A 17,883-nucleotide genomic window follows, 5' to 3' on the forward strand; every position below is an offset into this window, starting at 1 on the left:
TACATATACCATGGCTTAGGGTAGACTCTTCTTAGGCCTTCCTCATTCACGTGAATCCCCTCCCTTTGTTGGAACAAGGGAGAAACACCAATGGTGTTTGAGAAAAGAGAGGAAAAATAGAGGGTTTTGAGAGAAGAGAGAGAGAGCTTGAGAGAGAAATTTCAAAAAAGCAAAATAGGGGAAGCATGAGCCCCTCCTCTAGTTTTTTAAGGCCTTGAATTAGGTCAAGGGCTGGGTTGATTCCTGGCCCTTGATCTAATTCTAAAAAAAAATCCAAATCTCAATGCCTCCCTCTTGCCTTTTTCTCTCTTTTTTTTTCTTTTGTATTTCCTTTATTTCTTTGTTTCCATGTCCATTTTTTTTAAAGCACAGCATATAATATTTATATACTTATTATAACTTAGTATTATTACATGTATTAATGTGGAAGGGGGTAGGTCCATCCCCTCTTGGCCTCCCCTTTCCAAGAAAAATCAACTTGCTTGCTTGTCAAGCAAGTTGATTTCTCTAACTCTTCTTTTTTTTTCTTCCTTTATTTTTTCTCACTTTCCTAATCTCTTAAAGGAGGTCCAACCCTTGCTGGACCTTCTATGGTCTTCCAAGAATCCACGCCCTCCCTATGGGGCTCTTTTTAATTTTTTTAGTAACTTTGACTTTTTTCCCCTTTTAGCCTTGTTTTGGTAACTTTGTTTTTACATTGAATTTCAAGTTGTTTTTTTTTTAACTTTTTAAAACTTTAAATAGGATGACACATAGGATGGGGGGCCCACCTATGGACTCATACCATTTTATAAACTCTAATTAAATTTTGAAATCCATTCCATGAAATTCAAGTTAAATTCTTTCTAAATTAAATTAAAATGCCTTATAAATTAATTAAAAATTCACATAAATTCCAATGAATATTATTTAAGTAAATTCATACCTAAATAAATTTTATTAGTTTATTTTCAAAGATTTAAACATTTAATTTATTTATTTTCATTAATTCTACTAAGATGAATATCCAAATTTTATCAAATTATAACCCGAATTTCCAAAGCTTTAAGCATGCAGGGTTAAACACGTCTAAATAAATTTTTATTCCATTTTTGAAAAAATTCAACTAACTTCACAACCATCTTTAGTGCATTTCTAACTAAAAATTTTGAATTTAAAATTTATCACAAATATAAAAATTCAAAAATTCCAGAAAAAACCTAAAAAAAATCACTGATGTTACATAAGACCTCTAAAAATTGACATGAATAATTTTAACAACCCCAAAAACAGCATGCAATAAAAAAAATAAATTTAATGAATATTCATAAAAAAATATTGAATTAACAAGTGGAAAGGGGCTGTAGAATGAGATATTTTATACCTATCACAGTTTCAGACCATAATAAAATAGAAGACAGTCATGAAAAATCACAATATTTTTAATAAATAAACTAGACACAACAATGAAAAAATCTCTTTTTATAGATTGGAAAAATCATCTTCGATTAGGGAGATATGACTCTGACAAGATGATCCTGATTATGAACATGATCTAACAATGCAGAAAAATAGGTTCTAGTTTTGGGATAAAATAGAATAGCAAACAGATATAAAAAATCACCAAAATTATCAGAGATAAACTAGACATGTAGATAAAGAAGTCACTTTTTACGGATAATAAAAATCATCTTCGGTTAAGGAGATATGACTTTGTCAAGTTGACTCAAATTCTGTATAGCTTTTTAACGGTGCAGAAAATAGGTTTCGACTTTTATTTTTGAAAATAGGCCAAAGGATGCCAAAACATTATGAAACTTGGCCAGATTCACGAAAAAATATGGATATATCTCTCATAAAAAATTTAGTTCAAAATGATAAAAATAAGTACATAAAATAACGATGCTAACGTGAAGGCCAAAATCAAGATTTACTGCATGACTGTTAAACAAGATTTAAAACCTAATCTACCATGCGTAAAAGAAAGAAAAGAAAAGATGACTGAATAATCTTGATGCTGTATGGATGCAAAGATGAAGACCTAGATCTATGATGCACAAAAATAATATCAAAAGAAATAATGCGTGGGATTTGATTTGCTGTAATTGTTTAGAAGGAGGGGCTCAGTTTATGAGAAACTGAGTTTCAACCTTCTTATGGATATGAAAGTTAAAGAAAATGCAGCGAATAAAATCAATGACAGTAAAAGAAATAAAAAAGAGAGGGCGAGAAGTTACCTGGGGCTCCTCATTTGCTGCAACCAAAAGGGAGAAAGAAACGAAGAAGAAAGAGGGACTAGAGGGGTGGCATTTGGGGAAGAAGAATGAGGGAGAAGAAATGAAAAGAGAAAGAGAGAGGGCTTCTTGGCATGGGCTGGATGTCCCCCCTTGTATCCTATTTATAAGAAAATTTTAGAAAGGATAGGGACTCCCTAGTGGGTCCCACATTTGAAGTTAATTAGCAATCAATTAGGAATTTAGAGAAAATCGATTTTCTCAAAGGAGTCTACATTTGGTTACTTTTTTTACTTTTCTTTTTTCAACCTAATTAAAATACCTAATAAAGAAATCCAAATGTGGCACCATTTGAGTGGGGTCCATATTTGTTTTTAAAACAAATAAAATAAAAAGTTAAAAAGGTTAAAACAAAAGATAAAGAGGTAAAAACAAAGTCCTAAATCAACTGGATTTCTGAAATAAAAAAACTAGAAAAACCAAATGGAGAGAACAATCAAGAAGTTGATGCCACCTATGTGGGTCCCGTCTAAGGTGAATTCGAACGGATCTAAGATCCATTTTAAAATTCGAGCCTGACAAAATCCAATCCAGATCCAGATCTGACATGCATTGTTTTTCTGAAAAAGGCATTTCGAAATATCAAATGTAAAACATTGGGTTTTAGATTAAAATGCAAAGATCAATTTTGAACCTAGGTTTGAAATTGGATAAGAAGAAAGTTTTGAATTCAGACTTGGATCCGAAGTTTCAAATGATAAAGGGATCTGGATCTCAGACAATGAGCATGATCCATGTTTTTAAAATGATGAATGGATCTTGGATCAAAGATAAGATTGGAAAATGAATCTTGGATCAAAGATAGAATTAGCAAGTGGATCCTAGATATTGAATAAGAATTGAGGAACGAATCCTGAGTAATAAATGAATGGATCCTGGATATCTGATAAGATAATTTAGGTTTAGAAAGCAAATTGGACTCTGAATATAGATAACAAAGCAAATTGGATAAAAGATCCAGGTCCGAAATAGAAATATGGATACTGGACATCATATCCAACATTGGATCAGATCAGATATCAAATGTCCAAATTGAAACATGAGTTGGATCTCATATATAAATATAGTCTCAGAAAAGAATTGATCCGAGTCCAGACTAGAAAATGCTCTGGCTTAGAAATGGACTGAACTGCCCCTCTGAATAGAAATGAGCACTAGTATGGATGATTTTGCCCTACTGGGCAGGGGCGTGAAGTGAAATGAAAAGTGACACTTAGAAAACAAGGTTTGAACTGGTTTGAACAGGGTTCTAGTGTTTGAACTGGGTGAACTAAAAAGACACTATCTCAACTAGACTCTTAGACTAGATGATCGAAAATAGACACAATTCTATATGAAATGATAAGGAATGCACTATAGAGTGAAGTGAGCAACGAGAGTGTACTAGGTGTGAGCTAAAATCAAAGTCACCTGAAATAAAATGAACTAATTTGGAGCCTAAACAAACTAAATCCGAGCTGGGTTAACTAAGGTTAGCTCAATTTTAGCTGAATTGAGCTAAAATAAACTCCAACAATATGGAAAACAAGTTTGAACTAAAACTGGACCACTTGAACTTCTAATGAGCTCAAGTTAGACACAGGAAAATAGAATCTACTAAGCTTGACTAACTTTGGAACAATTGGCTGAAATTCAAGCTAAAAATGAGCTCATTTCACATGAAATGGACCAATTTTAGCTGAAATGAACAGAGTCTACTAATCGTGAACTTAGGGGAGCTAGAAATAATTGACATTCTAGTTCTTCTAAGACTTAAATGAGCTTGGTTGGGCCTAACTGACAAGGATCTAAGGTTACCTAGGGGCAAAATAGTAATTTTACTAGTAAAATGGGGGGGTGAAATGACACCTACATTGGAATGGACCTAGGGATTATACTTCTACACTGATCTGAAGGGGTTGACATCTGTGAAAATGGGTGTCCAGAAGCGAACCTAAAACATTTAGGGTGTTTATAGGTTATAAGTGTTGGAATATGGGTTCGGTACGAGCTTAGCAAAACCTTGCACTATCTGAGCTTGTTCCTGGACAAACTCAGGGCACTGTGGTGACATGGGGCAGTCAAAGATATGGTGTGCTGGGCTAGCACACAACTCACACACCTGCATAGTTGGGGATGGATTCGACAATAACTGATCCAATTTCTGGGTTAGCAGATCGACCTTGTTATGTAACTCTAGGTTCATCCTTAACTCGAAGATAGCAGCCTTCTTAGCTCCAACAGATGCAGATGTAGCCCTCTTAGATCGTAATGTTGAAGTGTGATGCATCAAATTCCCACTCAAGGTCTCAAATAGAGCCCACACTTCATCCTCACTCTTCAGCATGAAAGTGCCTCCACAGGCAGCATCAACCATTTGACGGTTCTTCTCAGTCAGTCCATCATAAAAATATTGCACCAGTTGCCAACGAGGCACCTGGTGGTGAGAATACTTTCAGAGAAGATCTTTCATCCTCTCCAACATCTCGTGAAACATTTCTCCCTCAATTTATGAAAAGCTAGTGATGGCTTTTCGATATTGGTTTGTCTTATCAATCAAAAAATATTTCTTGAGGAACTCTCTTTGCATATATTTTCAAGTGGTAATCTGAACTGTATCTAGAGCCTTCAGCCAATGCTTGGCTTTGTTCTTGAGAGAGAAAGGGAACAACATCAACCTCAATGCGTCATCCCCAAAATTGTTGATCTGCATCGTAGAGCAGATCTCAAGGAATTCATCGAGATGACAGTAGGGGTCTTCGTTGCTAAGGTCATAAAAGGATAGTAACATTTGGATGACATTGACCTTGATCTCAAAATGGTTTGCTCCCACATCAGGTCTTGTGATGTAGGAGGCGGGAGTGTAAGTATTGGGCATGAAGTACTCCCTAAGAGAACAAATCAACTGTTGATCCTCAACCATGGGGTCGGGTCTGCGACCTCTCCTAATAAGGGACTCGGGGTCCTCAACTAACTCAACAAACTCGGGGTCAAGCGAGCGTCGCCCTTGCATGCACCTGAGGGTAGACCGGCGAAGCAACCATCCTAAGTAAAAGGATTTCTACCTAACGTGCAATGCGACTAAACCACAACAAACCACAAAGCAGAGCACAATACGAATCATGCGCAGTCACCTCTAAGGGTATCCTAATAGGTGGGCCGTGCAAGAAAGGTAAGCTGGTATCTATGGTGTTTGAATACGTGGTTCTAAACCTAAATGCTGAAAAGAAACTAAACAATCCTAAATAACAAGCAGGAAAATAAACTAGCAATCCTAAGCAAAGAACAGAAAGAAAACTAACAACCTAAGTAAAATGAGAACACACACTGACAATAAAGTGAATAGTCGTATTAATAGTTGTTCCCCAGCAACGATGCCAAAAATTTGATGTAACTTTTTTCAATAAAATATTTTGAAATAATATTTTTAATAAAATATTTTGAAACAATATTTTCAATAAAAATGTTTGTGCAAACCATGCATCAAATAATAAAAACTGGTTTACATGAGTGGTGAAGTCCGGGTCAAACTCAGGGAATGGGAAACACTCTATATTCAAGCACACAATTAACTACTCTTTATTACCAAAAAATAAAAATTAATTAATTGAGTAAATAAGGAGAGAGTGCAGCCCTCAGCGGAGGACTTTAAACAAATGAATAACGACCTTATTACAAACCCAAATTATTGAAAAGAAAATAAAACCTAATCTAAAAAGAAAAGAAAAGTCTTCAGTGCTTCAAGTCTTTAGTCCCCTTGATGGTTCAGGTAATGCTTGTTTTCTTTTGCTCTCTGAGGGCACTTCTGAGGGTCTGAAGAGACCTCAGATGGTACTTCGATGGTACGAAAAGGGGCTCACCGCACGTCTAAATGCTTTCCTGCAAAACAAAACCACAAAACACAAAATAAAAAAAGAAACTATGTGAAAATCACAAGTTAATATGAAGAAAAATCATAAAAACATGAATTTATTAACATGAACTAAACTAATAACATGTAACTATGAACTAACTTGTAACAACCTAAAGCACTATATGACAAAATAGCAAAAGTAAGTAACTAACAAATCAAGAAACTAATTAACTAACAAGCTAATGATTAATTAATTCAAGAAATCAAGAAACTAATTAACTCTAAAGATCAAAAAAAGCAATCAGCTGAATATAGCAAACTAATTAATTAACTAATCTAGCATCAATGAGTTAATAAAAGTTAACAAGAACTACTAACTTCAAAATAATAAAAACTAATTGGCTACTATGATTTAACTCAACTAATGTTAACTTCACTAAAAAAAAACAAAAACAAAAACAAAACTATAGTTCAAAACGTGATTCAACTAATCTATATTTTTTTTCATAACTAGATTAATTAACAATAAAAAAATAACTAATTTAATAAATTGTTGGACAGAAATCTAAACTAAACAATTACCGCAAATCAAACTATATTATCTAATTTAATGTTATTATCAAGAAAACGTTAGTTAAAAAAAAGAAAGAACTCAGCTTTGAGTTATTATTCTAACTAAACATGGTTGACACAAAAGTTGGCTGAACTAATGCATAAAAAACAAATCTAACTTGACTAATCTACTTCTGGAAATAATAAAGCACTAACTGATAAAAGAAGGCAGCACTTGAATCCATGTTAATTAGCTACTTGCAGTAAAAAGAACACTACACGATGCTTGACCGATTTTGAATTTAAATTGAAAACTAAACTAATCAAAGCAATTAAACTAACTAAATAAAATATCAAGAATCTGATTTAACACTAACTAAACTACCCTGATATTTAAAACAAACAACAAAGGTTTAGATCTACTTGACGTCATAAAAAAAATTTAGAAAACGATACCAGAAGCTAATTGGCTAATAAAAAAATATTATTTATGTGATTTAAAAACAAAAACCGAATACAAAAATGTGTTGTAGACTATTCTAAACTAGATCTAATCTAAAACTGATCAAAAATCAAGAAAAGCTACGAAAACCCTATGTTAAAACTATGGATCTATCTAAATCAAGGTTATTCTATGCATAAATCAAGAAAATGGCTAGATTAAAACAAAATCTATATTTTTTTCTTTTTATTTTCCAGATGCTAAATATAAATGAATCTAACTAAATATGTAGATGATGCAATGATCAAACTAAATACTATGCAATGCTATGCAAAACTAAAACTACGGTGACACGGGGGAGAAGAAGCGAATCAGACGATCCGCTTCCGATGGATGGGTTGAGAAGAAGAAGGTGGTTGATCCTAGGCTGCAAGCACGCCTCCCCGACGAAGAAGAAGATGTTGCCGATGACGAAAAGGGCTAGAAGCAAGAAGAACAAGCAGAAGAGGAAGGAGAAGAGGGAGAGAAAGAAATTGGCAAAGAGAGAGAGAGAGAGAGAGAGAGAGAGAGAGAGAGAGAGAGAGAGAGAGAGAGAGAATTCCAACAAGGGAAAAACGCCCCCCTTGCTGAAAACATCCTATATATATTAATATAATTAGGTTAAAACACATTTTTTAAAACAAGTCTAAAGATTTTTCAATAATTTCTAAAAAGGGCTCTGCTTAGAAAACATGTTTTTCTGAAATAAATATTCCTACACTAATTAAAACTAGCTAATTACAACCTAATCTAACTAAACTATAATTAAAAAAACTCTAAAACTAATAAAAACACTAAAAACGCAGAAGCGAATCAGAAAATGCAGTGTTTTCCTGAAAAATTCAATTTAAAAAAAAACCCTCAAAAACATCGATAAAAAAGGGGTTTTAATGTGATTTTACCATGGATCATGCATAAATAGAGATGAATAAAATACAAATATTATGCATGATCGCCTACATATCAAATTATCATAAATTTATCTTAAATCCTATTCAACTTTATTTCGATGAAATTTACCAATTATTTTATTAAATTTTATATTTTTTATAAATTGGATTATGAATGCAAATTTCACTAAAGTTAACTCGAATCAACTTTAATTTTTTATAAGATATTTCTTATAATTCGTCTTGGGCTAATTTGCATTTATATATTTTTTTCTCATAAAAATATTTATTAATTATTATTTTATTCATTAAAAATACTCTAAAGAATCACAGGTACTACATCTGAATTCAATTTAAATTCCAAATTCAATTTTGATGAAGATTCAAATTATTGTATAATTCAAACTTGAATTGACATTCAATTAATTCTTGATTTAGATTCAAATCAAACTCAAATCTAATTATAATATTTGAGACATATTTATTAAATCTGAATTTGAATCCAAATCTGATCTGAATTTAATTTCCAAAATCGAAATCCAAATTTGATAAAAATATAGAAATTGAAAGCCAAATCCAATGAAACTCCAAATTCAAATACACACTCAATTCAAATCCGGACTAATATTAAAATTCGAATTAAATTCCATTTAAGTTCAACTTAAATCTACATTAAATCTGATTACAAATCAAAAACCCAATTAAGAATAAATTCTTAGCTTGGAATTTATTTTGAATCCTAATTAATGCTCGAATCACAATTTAATTTTCATCATAATTTCAAATAATATTTTAGCCTTAAATTCACTATTATTTCTCATAAAAATATAAAAAATTTACGGGTTTTACATCCTTTCCTTCTTAAAGAAATTTCATCCTCGAAATTTAACTAAGGTTATTTATCGACACAATTCTTGATGTTTTGTTTTTATTATTAATTTGTTTAATAACTATAAAAAATTTATGGGTATTATATTATTTCTCCCAAAAAATAGAATTTCATCCTCAAAATTCAATATCAAAACATCAAACCTGATATATTAAAAAATATAACTAATCATATGTATTAGATTCATTAAATCAATTATGTCTCATAATTCAAAACATGTGTATTTCATAACATGAAGCATTTAAACCTCAAGCATACATAATTCCTACATATATCATTCAAGTCATACATATGTAATTCATACAGGTATTATCGAAAGCTCATAGACATACATAAATTTTTCTATTGATGTCCCTATTTAACATCTAAATTCTGAATTTGCACAAATCATAAAAATTTAAACAATGACGAACTTATTTTCATATCAGTGCATAAAATATTAAAAAGGAGCATACTCACAAGTGATGTCGCTCAGCTGGACGAGTTTGAGCCAATCTTTTCCTTCATCACTTGTGAACTCATTCGCTACCTGAAAGTATTTAATTCCATAGGGTAAGACAATTAAGTCTCAATAGGGTAGAGTTATTCAAAACACATAAATTAAAATAAGTAGCTAAGAATTAATTCGATTTTTCACACATTCAACCAAGATTAAATATATCAAAATTACATGCATAAATTTCTAATATGACATTCAAGCATACATTTACAAAATTTATCTCAATTAATCATCTACTTAACCATGAACATTTAAAGATGCATGAACAGTTAAAAATGCATGCACTTATCATTGCAAGAGTCGACTGTATGCATGAGTCATTCATTATATTTAATTAGGTTTTCATTCTTAGATGATGCATGCTATGCCTATCTAAATGTGCACTCAATTTATATTACAGTTCTTATCTCTATGGGTATAAACACAGACAATAATCTTAGGTCAGGGCTATGGCGCAGGCGGTGTTCTCAAATAGGGTGGCTTTGGCCTAACCGGGCACCATTCACCAGTACCGAGTGAGGAACGACAAGAGTAAGAGAAGCTCCCATACTACCATCCCAATGCATCAGACTTTACTCATGAGATTTTGTGCCTCCACGTTGTAGTCTAATATAGAGGGTTCTCCTATCTTGGTGACTGAGGAGGAGCAACCTTCTATGCTCAATTACGATACCCACGAAGACAGACAAGTATCACTTACCTTCTCCTTGTAAGTATCGATCTTTAGTATTACATGTTTAATCTTTTTAAATTAATTGTTTTTTCCATGCAACACTCACATAGGAATCCACTTAAGGGATTTGGCCTCTTCACGGCCTATGGATGCACATTTTAAAATATACGTTTCCAGTGTCATTGCACATGTCCTTTTTTCATTTCAAACTTAAACACATATGCAACATAAAGCATTGAGTTTTTTTCTATTTAAATGCTACCAATCATTCACATCATCATGTACACGGTGATAATGCATGAAATGCATATTATATTATCATAAAATAATGCATTTATTTAAACTTTTATAGCTTAAATACCCTTGTTTATTTTGTTTTAGGTATAAAGGAGTTTCAGTTCAAATTTTATCATAATCCGAGTTAAAACGAGGAAATTAGAGATTTTTTTGAGAAATCAAATCTATACCGATTCGAAGTGGATCCAGACTTGATCCAAAATCATACAACTGGAGTTCAAATCTGATCCACACGTCAATCTGAACCAAAGTCCAAGATCCACATTTAAAAAAATATCCAAAAAGCCTCTCTAAAAGTGGCGCAGGGTAGTTTGTAATAAATATAGATAATTTAGGCACTATTTGGTAAATAGTCTAAAATAAGGCCTTATTTTATAATTTTTGTAAAATGTCATTATAAATAGGGGACGTCTAGCCCTGTACCAACATCTTACATTTAGGATTTCATGCCCCTTTTTCGGATCCCTCTTTCTCCTTTCTTCCTCCCTGCCTCTCCCTCCTTTCTGCCTCCCTTCTTGATGTTGTTTTGCTTCTCTTTACCATCTTGTTTGCCATTGTTTTTCCTTTTCCTTTTCATTATTGATTTTCATATTTGTTGCAGATACATATAGCTGAAAGATTTAAAACCTTGGATTTGGTGTGAACCACCATCTACCACCACGATTGGCGGCCGAGAACCTTTCCTTTGCAACCGACCTATATCTTTCTTCCAACATCGATCTCCCCCTTCGTTAACTCAATTTTCATTCATGCTGCAACAAAAATGGAATCCCATAAAAAAAAGACATATATGACATGAAATATGAAGTGTAAGTCCACTCTTTTCTACCCCCAAACTCGTGTGGCAGCCTGTGAGGTGTGCCTTCCTCCCCCTCTCTACTTTTTGGTCTTTATTTTCTTACTTTTTATAAAAAAAATAAATCTTGGCCATTTTTCTTTTTCGTTTGATTTTGGGTTTTTGATATTATGTGTTATTTGTCATTTAGAGTCTAGTTTTAATATCTGATCATTTTCTTTTTACTGTTTCGGTAGAATCTTAAGTCGTCCAGGTCGAAGAACTTAACCGAAAAGGCTCGTCGGGTAAGTTCTGATTTGTAAAAATTGTTTGTATGAATCCATAGAATAGTTTATTTTTATATTCTTATTGATTAGATTAATTTTAGAGTAGTTTTAGATTAGATCTGAGTTTCTTTATTTTTATATTTAAATTTTCAAAATAATCAAAATAGAATAAATTAGATTTTATCGATTTTTAGTGTTTTTCAAGCACAGTCTTAGGGTTTTCTTGAAATCGTTAAACATAGAATAGTTTTTTTTTGTTATTTTTGTGATTTTTAGATCATATTAGGTCAGATTTAGGTGCAGATCAATTTAGATTAGGTATTTGTTCTTTGGTATTAATTAGATTAATTATTTAGTTTTCTTTGTAAATAGCTGATTAGGGTTTTTGTAGTCTTTTTTATTTTTTATTGTTTTTGGTAATTAAATCTTACTTTATTTCATATATTCTTGTTTATTATGTTAATTATTTCATGTTTCTTGCATATTAGTTTAGTTTTAATTAACTTTAATTGCCAATAATAGTTATTTGATTAAAATAGAAATTGATAGATAGAATAAATAGTTATTTACTCTTTTTTATTATTCAGTCAAATAGATTAGATTAGATTTATTTATTCTTTCCATCAGTTAGTTAAGTTTATTTTCAATCTTAAAATTTTTATTTCTTGTATTTATATTAGAATTTAGTTGTTAATTTATTAATTATTGTTTTTAGATAGATTTAATTTTTAGCATATTTAGTTAATAATAATAATTCTTTTTAATCAACAGTTTTATTTCATGATAGTTCTTGTTTTTACTTAGATTAGATTAGGACTGAGTTTAATTTAACATTATTAGATTAACTGAAATTAGTTTGCTTAAAATAGATTAGATAAAATAATTTAGCCGAATTTCCTTTTCCTTATTCAATTTTTGGTTTTAGCATAGTTAATGATATTTTTCATTTAATCATATTTCTTGTAGTAGTTCCAGATTAATGCAGTTTTATTCATTAGTAAATTAGTCTTCGATGCATGTTAGTTTAGTTTCATTTGATTCATATTATTAGTCAATTCAAATTTTTATTTTAGTCTTGTATAGATTATAATAAAATTAGCATAGCCAATTCTTATTCATTGAATACATTAGGTAGTTTAGATATCATAGTTATATTAATTTCCAGATTTATTGTTTGTTAGTTATTCCATATAGCACATCATGCTTTCTTTATTTATTAGTTGTTAGATTTTAGTTTGTTAGTTGGTTATTGTTTCTTGTTATTTAGCATGTTAGTTAATTAGCTTTATTACTTAGTTATTCTTTTGGTTAAATCTTGATTCATGAAAATTCGTTAGTTTAGATATTCTTGTTAGTTAGGGTAGTTAATTATTTTTCTTGATTGATTAGTTATTTATTAGTTAGACTATTTATTTCTTAGTCTAGATTAATTAGTTAATTTCACTAATCGTTATTGTCCTTCAATCTAGTTTCCTTTAATTAATTGTATTATCATCCCTTATTTAGTCAGAATATTTGATTTTTGTTTAGAATAGGGTAGGTTCCCTTTTGTTTTTCTTATATTACAGGTCCCTATATTGTGTCAGCATAAGGAGGAGGGTGGGCTGAGGTGGATACAAAAGAAGAAGAGGATTATCAAGCTCCCTGAATTTTGCTAGAGGGCCCGAGTATAGTTTAGAATTTTTATTGTTTCTGTCCCCTTTGTTTTTAGTTAGCTTGTAATTAAGAATAGTGTAATTTTCTTTTCCAGTTATTAATAAAGTAAAGTTCAATGAATTATTTTGCCTAAATTTCATTCTCTAAGGAGATGATCAGACTTGCTACTCTACAACAAGTGCAAGAATTGGTTTTAAAATTATTATTTGGTGCACAATTCTTGGTTTTAAAATATTTTTTTCAAAATCATCACAACATGGCATTCATATTAAGACAACATGCATTAATCATTAACAATTGCATTTGATTCAAATCAGACTCCATTTGTCCCATTTATTAGCGAAAAGCCACAAAGGTGAGCTAGTGTATCAACACATTATTCAATGCATATTTCATAATTGGCACTTGATTTTCTATAGAAAACTGATTTTAAATAGTCCATAAACTTTACAGTGTTCATTCACAAAAGCACACACGAAAATGCATAGGATTCACAAGTATATGCTAACCGGTTCTTGAACCGGTTTAAAACTTGTAAAAACTCAATTCTATATGACTGTTATAGAGGTCAGAGAAAATTCTATAGTCATCGAACATATCTGAAATTTCTACAGATGACAGATAATTTTGTCAGTTCGGATGTCACAAATTGTTCGTAAAAATTCCTCCGGACGAGGGAGATACGATCAGTTTAGTGCACACCTGTACTTTTATTTTTCGACTGTTACAGTTTCGTGTTCATTTCAAAAACAAAGCTCAACATAGAAGCTGTGAAATTTTGTTAGCTTTCCAATGCAATAAACCGTTCATAAAAACTCCTCCAGACGAGAGAGATACAAACGATTTACCAGTTGGGTGTCAGGCCAGAAATACGTACTAACGGGAAATATGCATTCGAGTGAGCCAAAATAGGCCACCCGAATTCATATTTCCATTTTTTTTATATAGACATATCAAATAAAATTTCAAAACCAACAACACATGATTTCTAAACAATCTACCATGGACAAATCCCGTTTTCGTAGCTATTAGGCTGGAAAATTGATCCATCTCTCCAAGCCCTATTTCCTCATAAATAGTTTTGATATTTTTACAATAACATACATAATAATGCATATTTTTTTCATGACAAGAATAACTAAAATTATGCTAATCACCATAGTACATGTACATGAATATTAAACCATGATTTCTAACTAACAATTTTTGCACAAAGTCATTAACCATTACACGAATCCTAAGAAATTATGATTTTTATTTCTGACAAAATCGATATCATGCGTATATTGTTTTTGTTCATTTTAATTTCAACAATTCGACCACTTTAGGGGTGGAATCGATTTCTTCTTGGGAAAATCCGAATCAACCCTCCTTAATTAGATCAACTTAGATTTTACAAAAACTCTTTGTTTTAACAATAGGGTAAATCGAACTCAAAAACCTGATTTTGACAAAAATAATTTTTGAGAAAGGTTTTCTTCCGAAAACCCTCTCTATTAAATTTTTTGACAAACCCAACATCAATCCCATGCATGGGGGGTTTGGTACAGGGTTTGTTCTTATTAAAAATTAGAATAACTCATGCCTACGAGTTTTGATTTACGTGTAGAGAATAGAACCCTCTACCTTGAAAAAGCCAAAAAACAATATTGAAGTGGTACGTGCACGCGATTTGCAAGAGCCGGCTGGGTACCATGGTAGGTTCTTCCTCTTACAACCTTGATTTCACCTTCAATGGAGGTCGATCCTCTCTTAGGGAAAATAAGAAGAAGAAGAAGAAGAACAAGGGCGAAAGAGAATTGAAGAGAGAGAGAGAGAGAGAGAGAGAGAGAGAGAGAGAGAGAGTTCAAACCAAATAGAAAGGAGGCGTGAGATCCCCTTTTATAAGTTCTAACTTCCCCCCCTTTTTTTTGTTTAATCATGATGGCAATGTAGGGGACGTTCCACCTACATTGCCTATATGGGAGTCCATACTACATGGACTCCCTATTAATCAAGAGGGCCCACTAAGAGGGGCACCCCCTCTTTATTTCAACTTTCCAAATTTTTAAAAAGAATGTTAGTTTCTTAATACCTAAGCTCATTTTGGTAACTATTGACCCTCTTTGTCTTTCTTCATAAAAGGTAGAAGCTTGTTTTGAAAACTGCATACTAATAAGGAAAGATGTTATTGTTTATTTTCTATTCTTTCATGTACGAGCTAAAGAGGAGCATTTATGTATTGAAGGCTTTTTAATTTTCGGTGCATTGTCATCTTATTAACATGTTCACATATAATAGAATCTCAAGGTATATTAATGAAATCCATGACTTTTACTATATGAATATTGAACCCTGCTAGTGGGACCTAATTAACTACTTGGACCCATAATAGCAGTTTTCTCAACATGTAGCTTAGAAAGTTTCATATTCTCTTTTAGTTCTTAACTTTTTTTTTTCTATACTATACTTTGCATTATGCAATACATATATGATGTATAATATATACTAGGTCCCCCTTGGGGTTTCAACCTTTTCATATTACAAAGGTTGTCAAACTAATTGATTTTTTTTTTCTTTTATTTTAAGTCAACAAGAGAGGTGCCACATAGGATGGGACGACCCACCTATGGACCTCTACCAAATTATTCAATTTAGTTAAATTGAATTTTTTATTCTATTTTAATTATTTTCCTAATTTACTTTATTTATTATTTTGGATTTTAATTCTTTCAAAACTACATTTTAAGTTTAAATGAAATGCCTCTAAATCTAAATCAAATTATTTTCAAATGCACATGAAATTATTTTAAACTATGTTTTGTCTAGCTTATTTAAATTCTTTTCTAAGAATGCTATTTCCTCATAAATGCATTTCGAAAACGATTTCTACTAGGGTCAACAGGACCCATTATCATTTTAAATATATTTTATTTTATTTTTTGTAAATTGGATTTCAAACTCATGAAACTAAATTCAAATTTCTTGAATTTACATTAAATACATATCAAATTATCATAAATTCATCTGAAATCCTATTCGACTTTATTTTGATGAAATTTACCAATTATTTTATTAAATTTCATATTTTTCATAAATTCGATTATGAATGCGGATTTTACTAAAATCAACTTTATTTTTTATAAGATATTTCTTATAATTCATCTTGGGCTAATTTGCATTCTTATATTTTTTTCTCATAAAAATATTTATTAATTATTATTTTATTCATTAGAAATACTTTGAAAAATCATAGGTATTGCATATGAATTCAATTTAAATTCCAAATTCAATTTCTATGAAGATTCAAATTATTGTATAATTCAAACTTGAATTGATATTCAATTAAGTCTTGATTTAGATTCAAATCAAACTCAAATCTAATTATAATATTCAAGATATATTTATTAAATCTAAATTCAAATTCAAATCTAATCTGAATTCAATTTTCCAAATCAAAATCCAAATTTGATAAAACTCTAGAAATTGAAAGCTGAATCCAATGAGACTCCAAATTCAAATACACACTCAATTTTAATATGGACTAATATTGAAATTCAAATTAAATTCTATTTAAGTTTAACTTAAATCCGATTACAAATCAAAAACCTGATTCAGAATAATTTTTTTGCTTGGAATTTATTCTGAATCCCAATTATTGCTCGAATCATAATTTAATTCTCATCTTAATTTCAAATAATATTTTAGCCTTAAATTAATCATTATTTCTCATAAAAATATAAAAAAATTATAGGTTTTACAATTCCTCTCTGAACATCAAGTGTGTCTCGAGGGCAGCGAAGATCTCGGCTTGTCATCGATGGAACATTCCACTAATGATGATTTTGTAGCTGTCCAATAGGTTGTATGTTCTTCAATGACAAAACATGCCTTTCACAAGGAGAAGAAAGTTGGAGAGAAGTAGAGAATGACCGTAAGTGGAACGAAGGGGGAGTTGGCTCTTTCACTTGAAGAAATTTGCATGGTGAAGAATATGATATGTACTCAAGAGGATATGATAAGTACTCAAGTTGGCATTTTAGAGAACACAAATAAGGTTATAGAAGAGCTACGAATGCAGTAATCACATTATCCTCAACCATAAAAATTCATTTGATTATTTTTTATTTTTTATATATATTCGAAGATTAGCATTGTAACTCATTGATTTATATATAATGTCATTTGAATATTTATACGAACGAATTTTTATATAAAGTCATTTTTTATCATTCATTTGTATATAATGTCATTTGAATGTCTCTATGAATGAATTTTTATATAAAGTCGTTTGTTTGTTATTCATTTGTATATAATGTCATTGATTGAATGTAAAATTGAAGCCATTGTTGAATGTTTAAATAATTTGAATGTAAAACTGAAACCACTGTTGAATGTTCTAAATGATTTGAATGTAAAACTGAAACCACGTTGAATGTTTAAATTGAAATCATTGATCTTTTACTTTAAATGATTTGAATGTTTAAACTGAAAGCACTGTTGAATGATTTGTATATACTCTCATTGTTTATATGTTTATATATTTTCAAATCATTTGAATGTCTATTTGCTTACATTCACTGTTATTTGGGTTGTTATGTGCGAAATTCCATAGCAGGTTTATATATGATTCAAGAAATTTCTAAAAAAAAAATCATTTGTCATAAATTTACAAATATATAAGTATGATATTTGTGATATCCGAATATTCACAAATAACTTCATGTGAGAGCATTCAATATATGCAAAAAAGTAAGCTATTTGCAAAATTAGTGGTAGGAGTTTTACAAATATATTTAT

This window comes from Nuphar pumila, chromosome 9, assembly GCF_984573655.1.
Source record: "Nuphar pumila chromosome 9, dmNupPumi1.hap1.1, whole genome shotgun sequence".
In the NCBI taxonomy this organism is placed as follows: domain Eukaryota; kingdom Viridiplantae; phylum Streptophyta; class Magnoliopsida; order Nymphaeales; family Nymphaeaceae; genus Nuphar; species Nuphar pumila.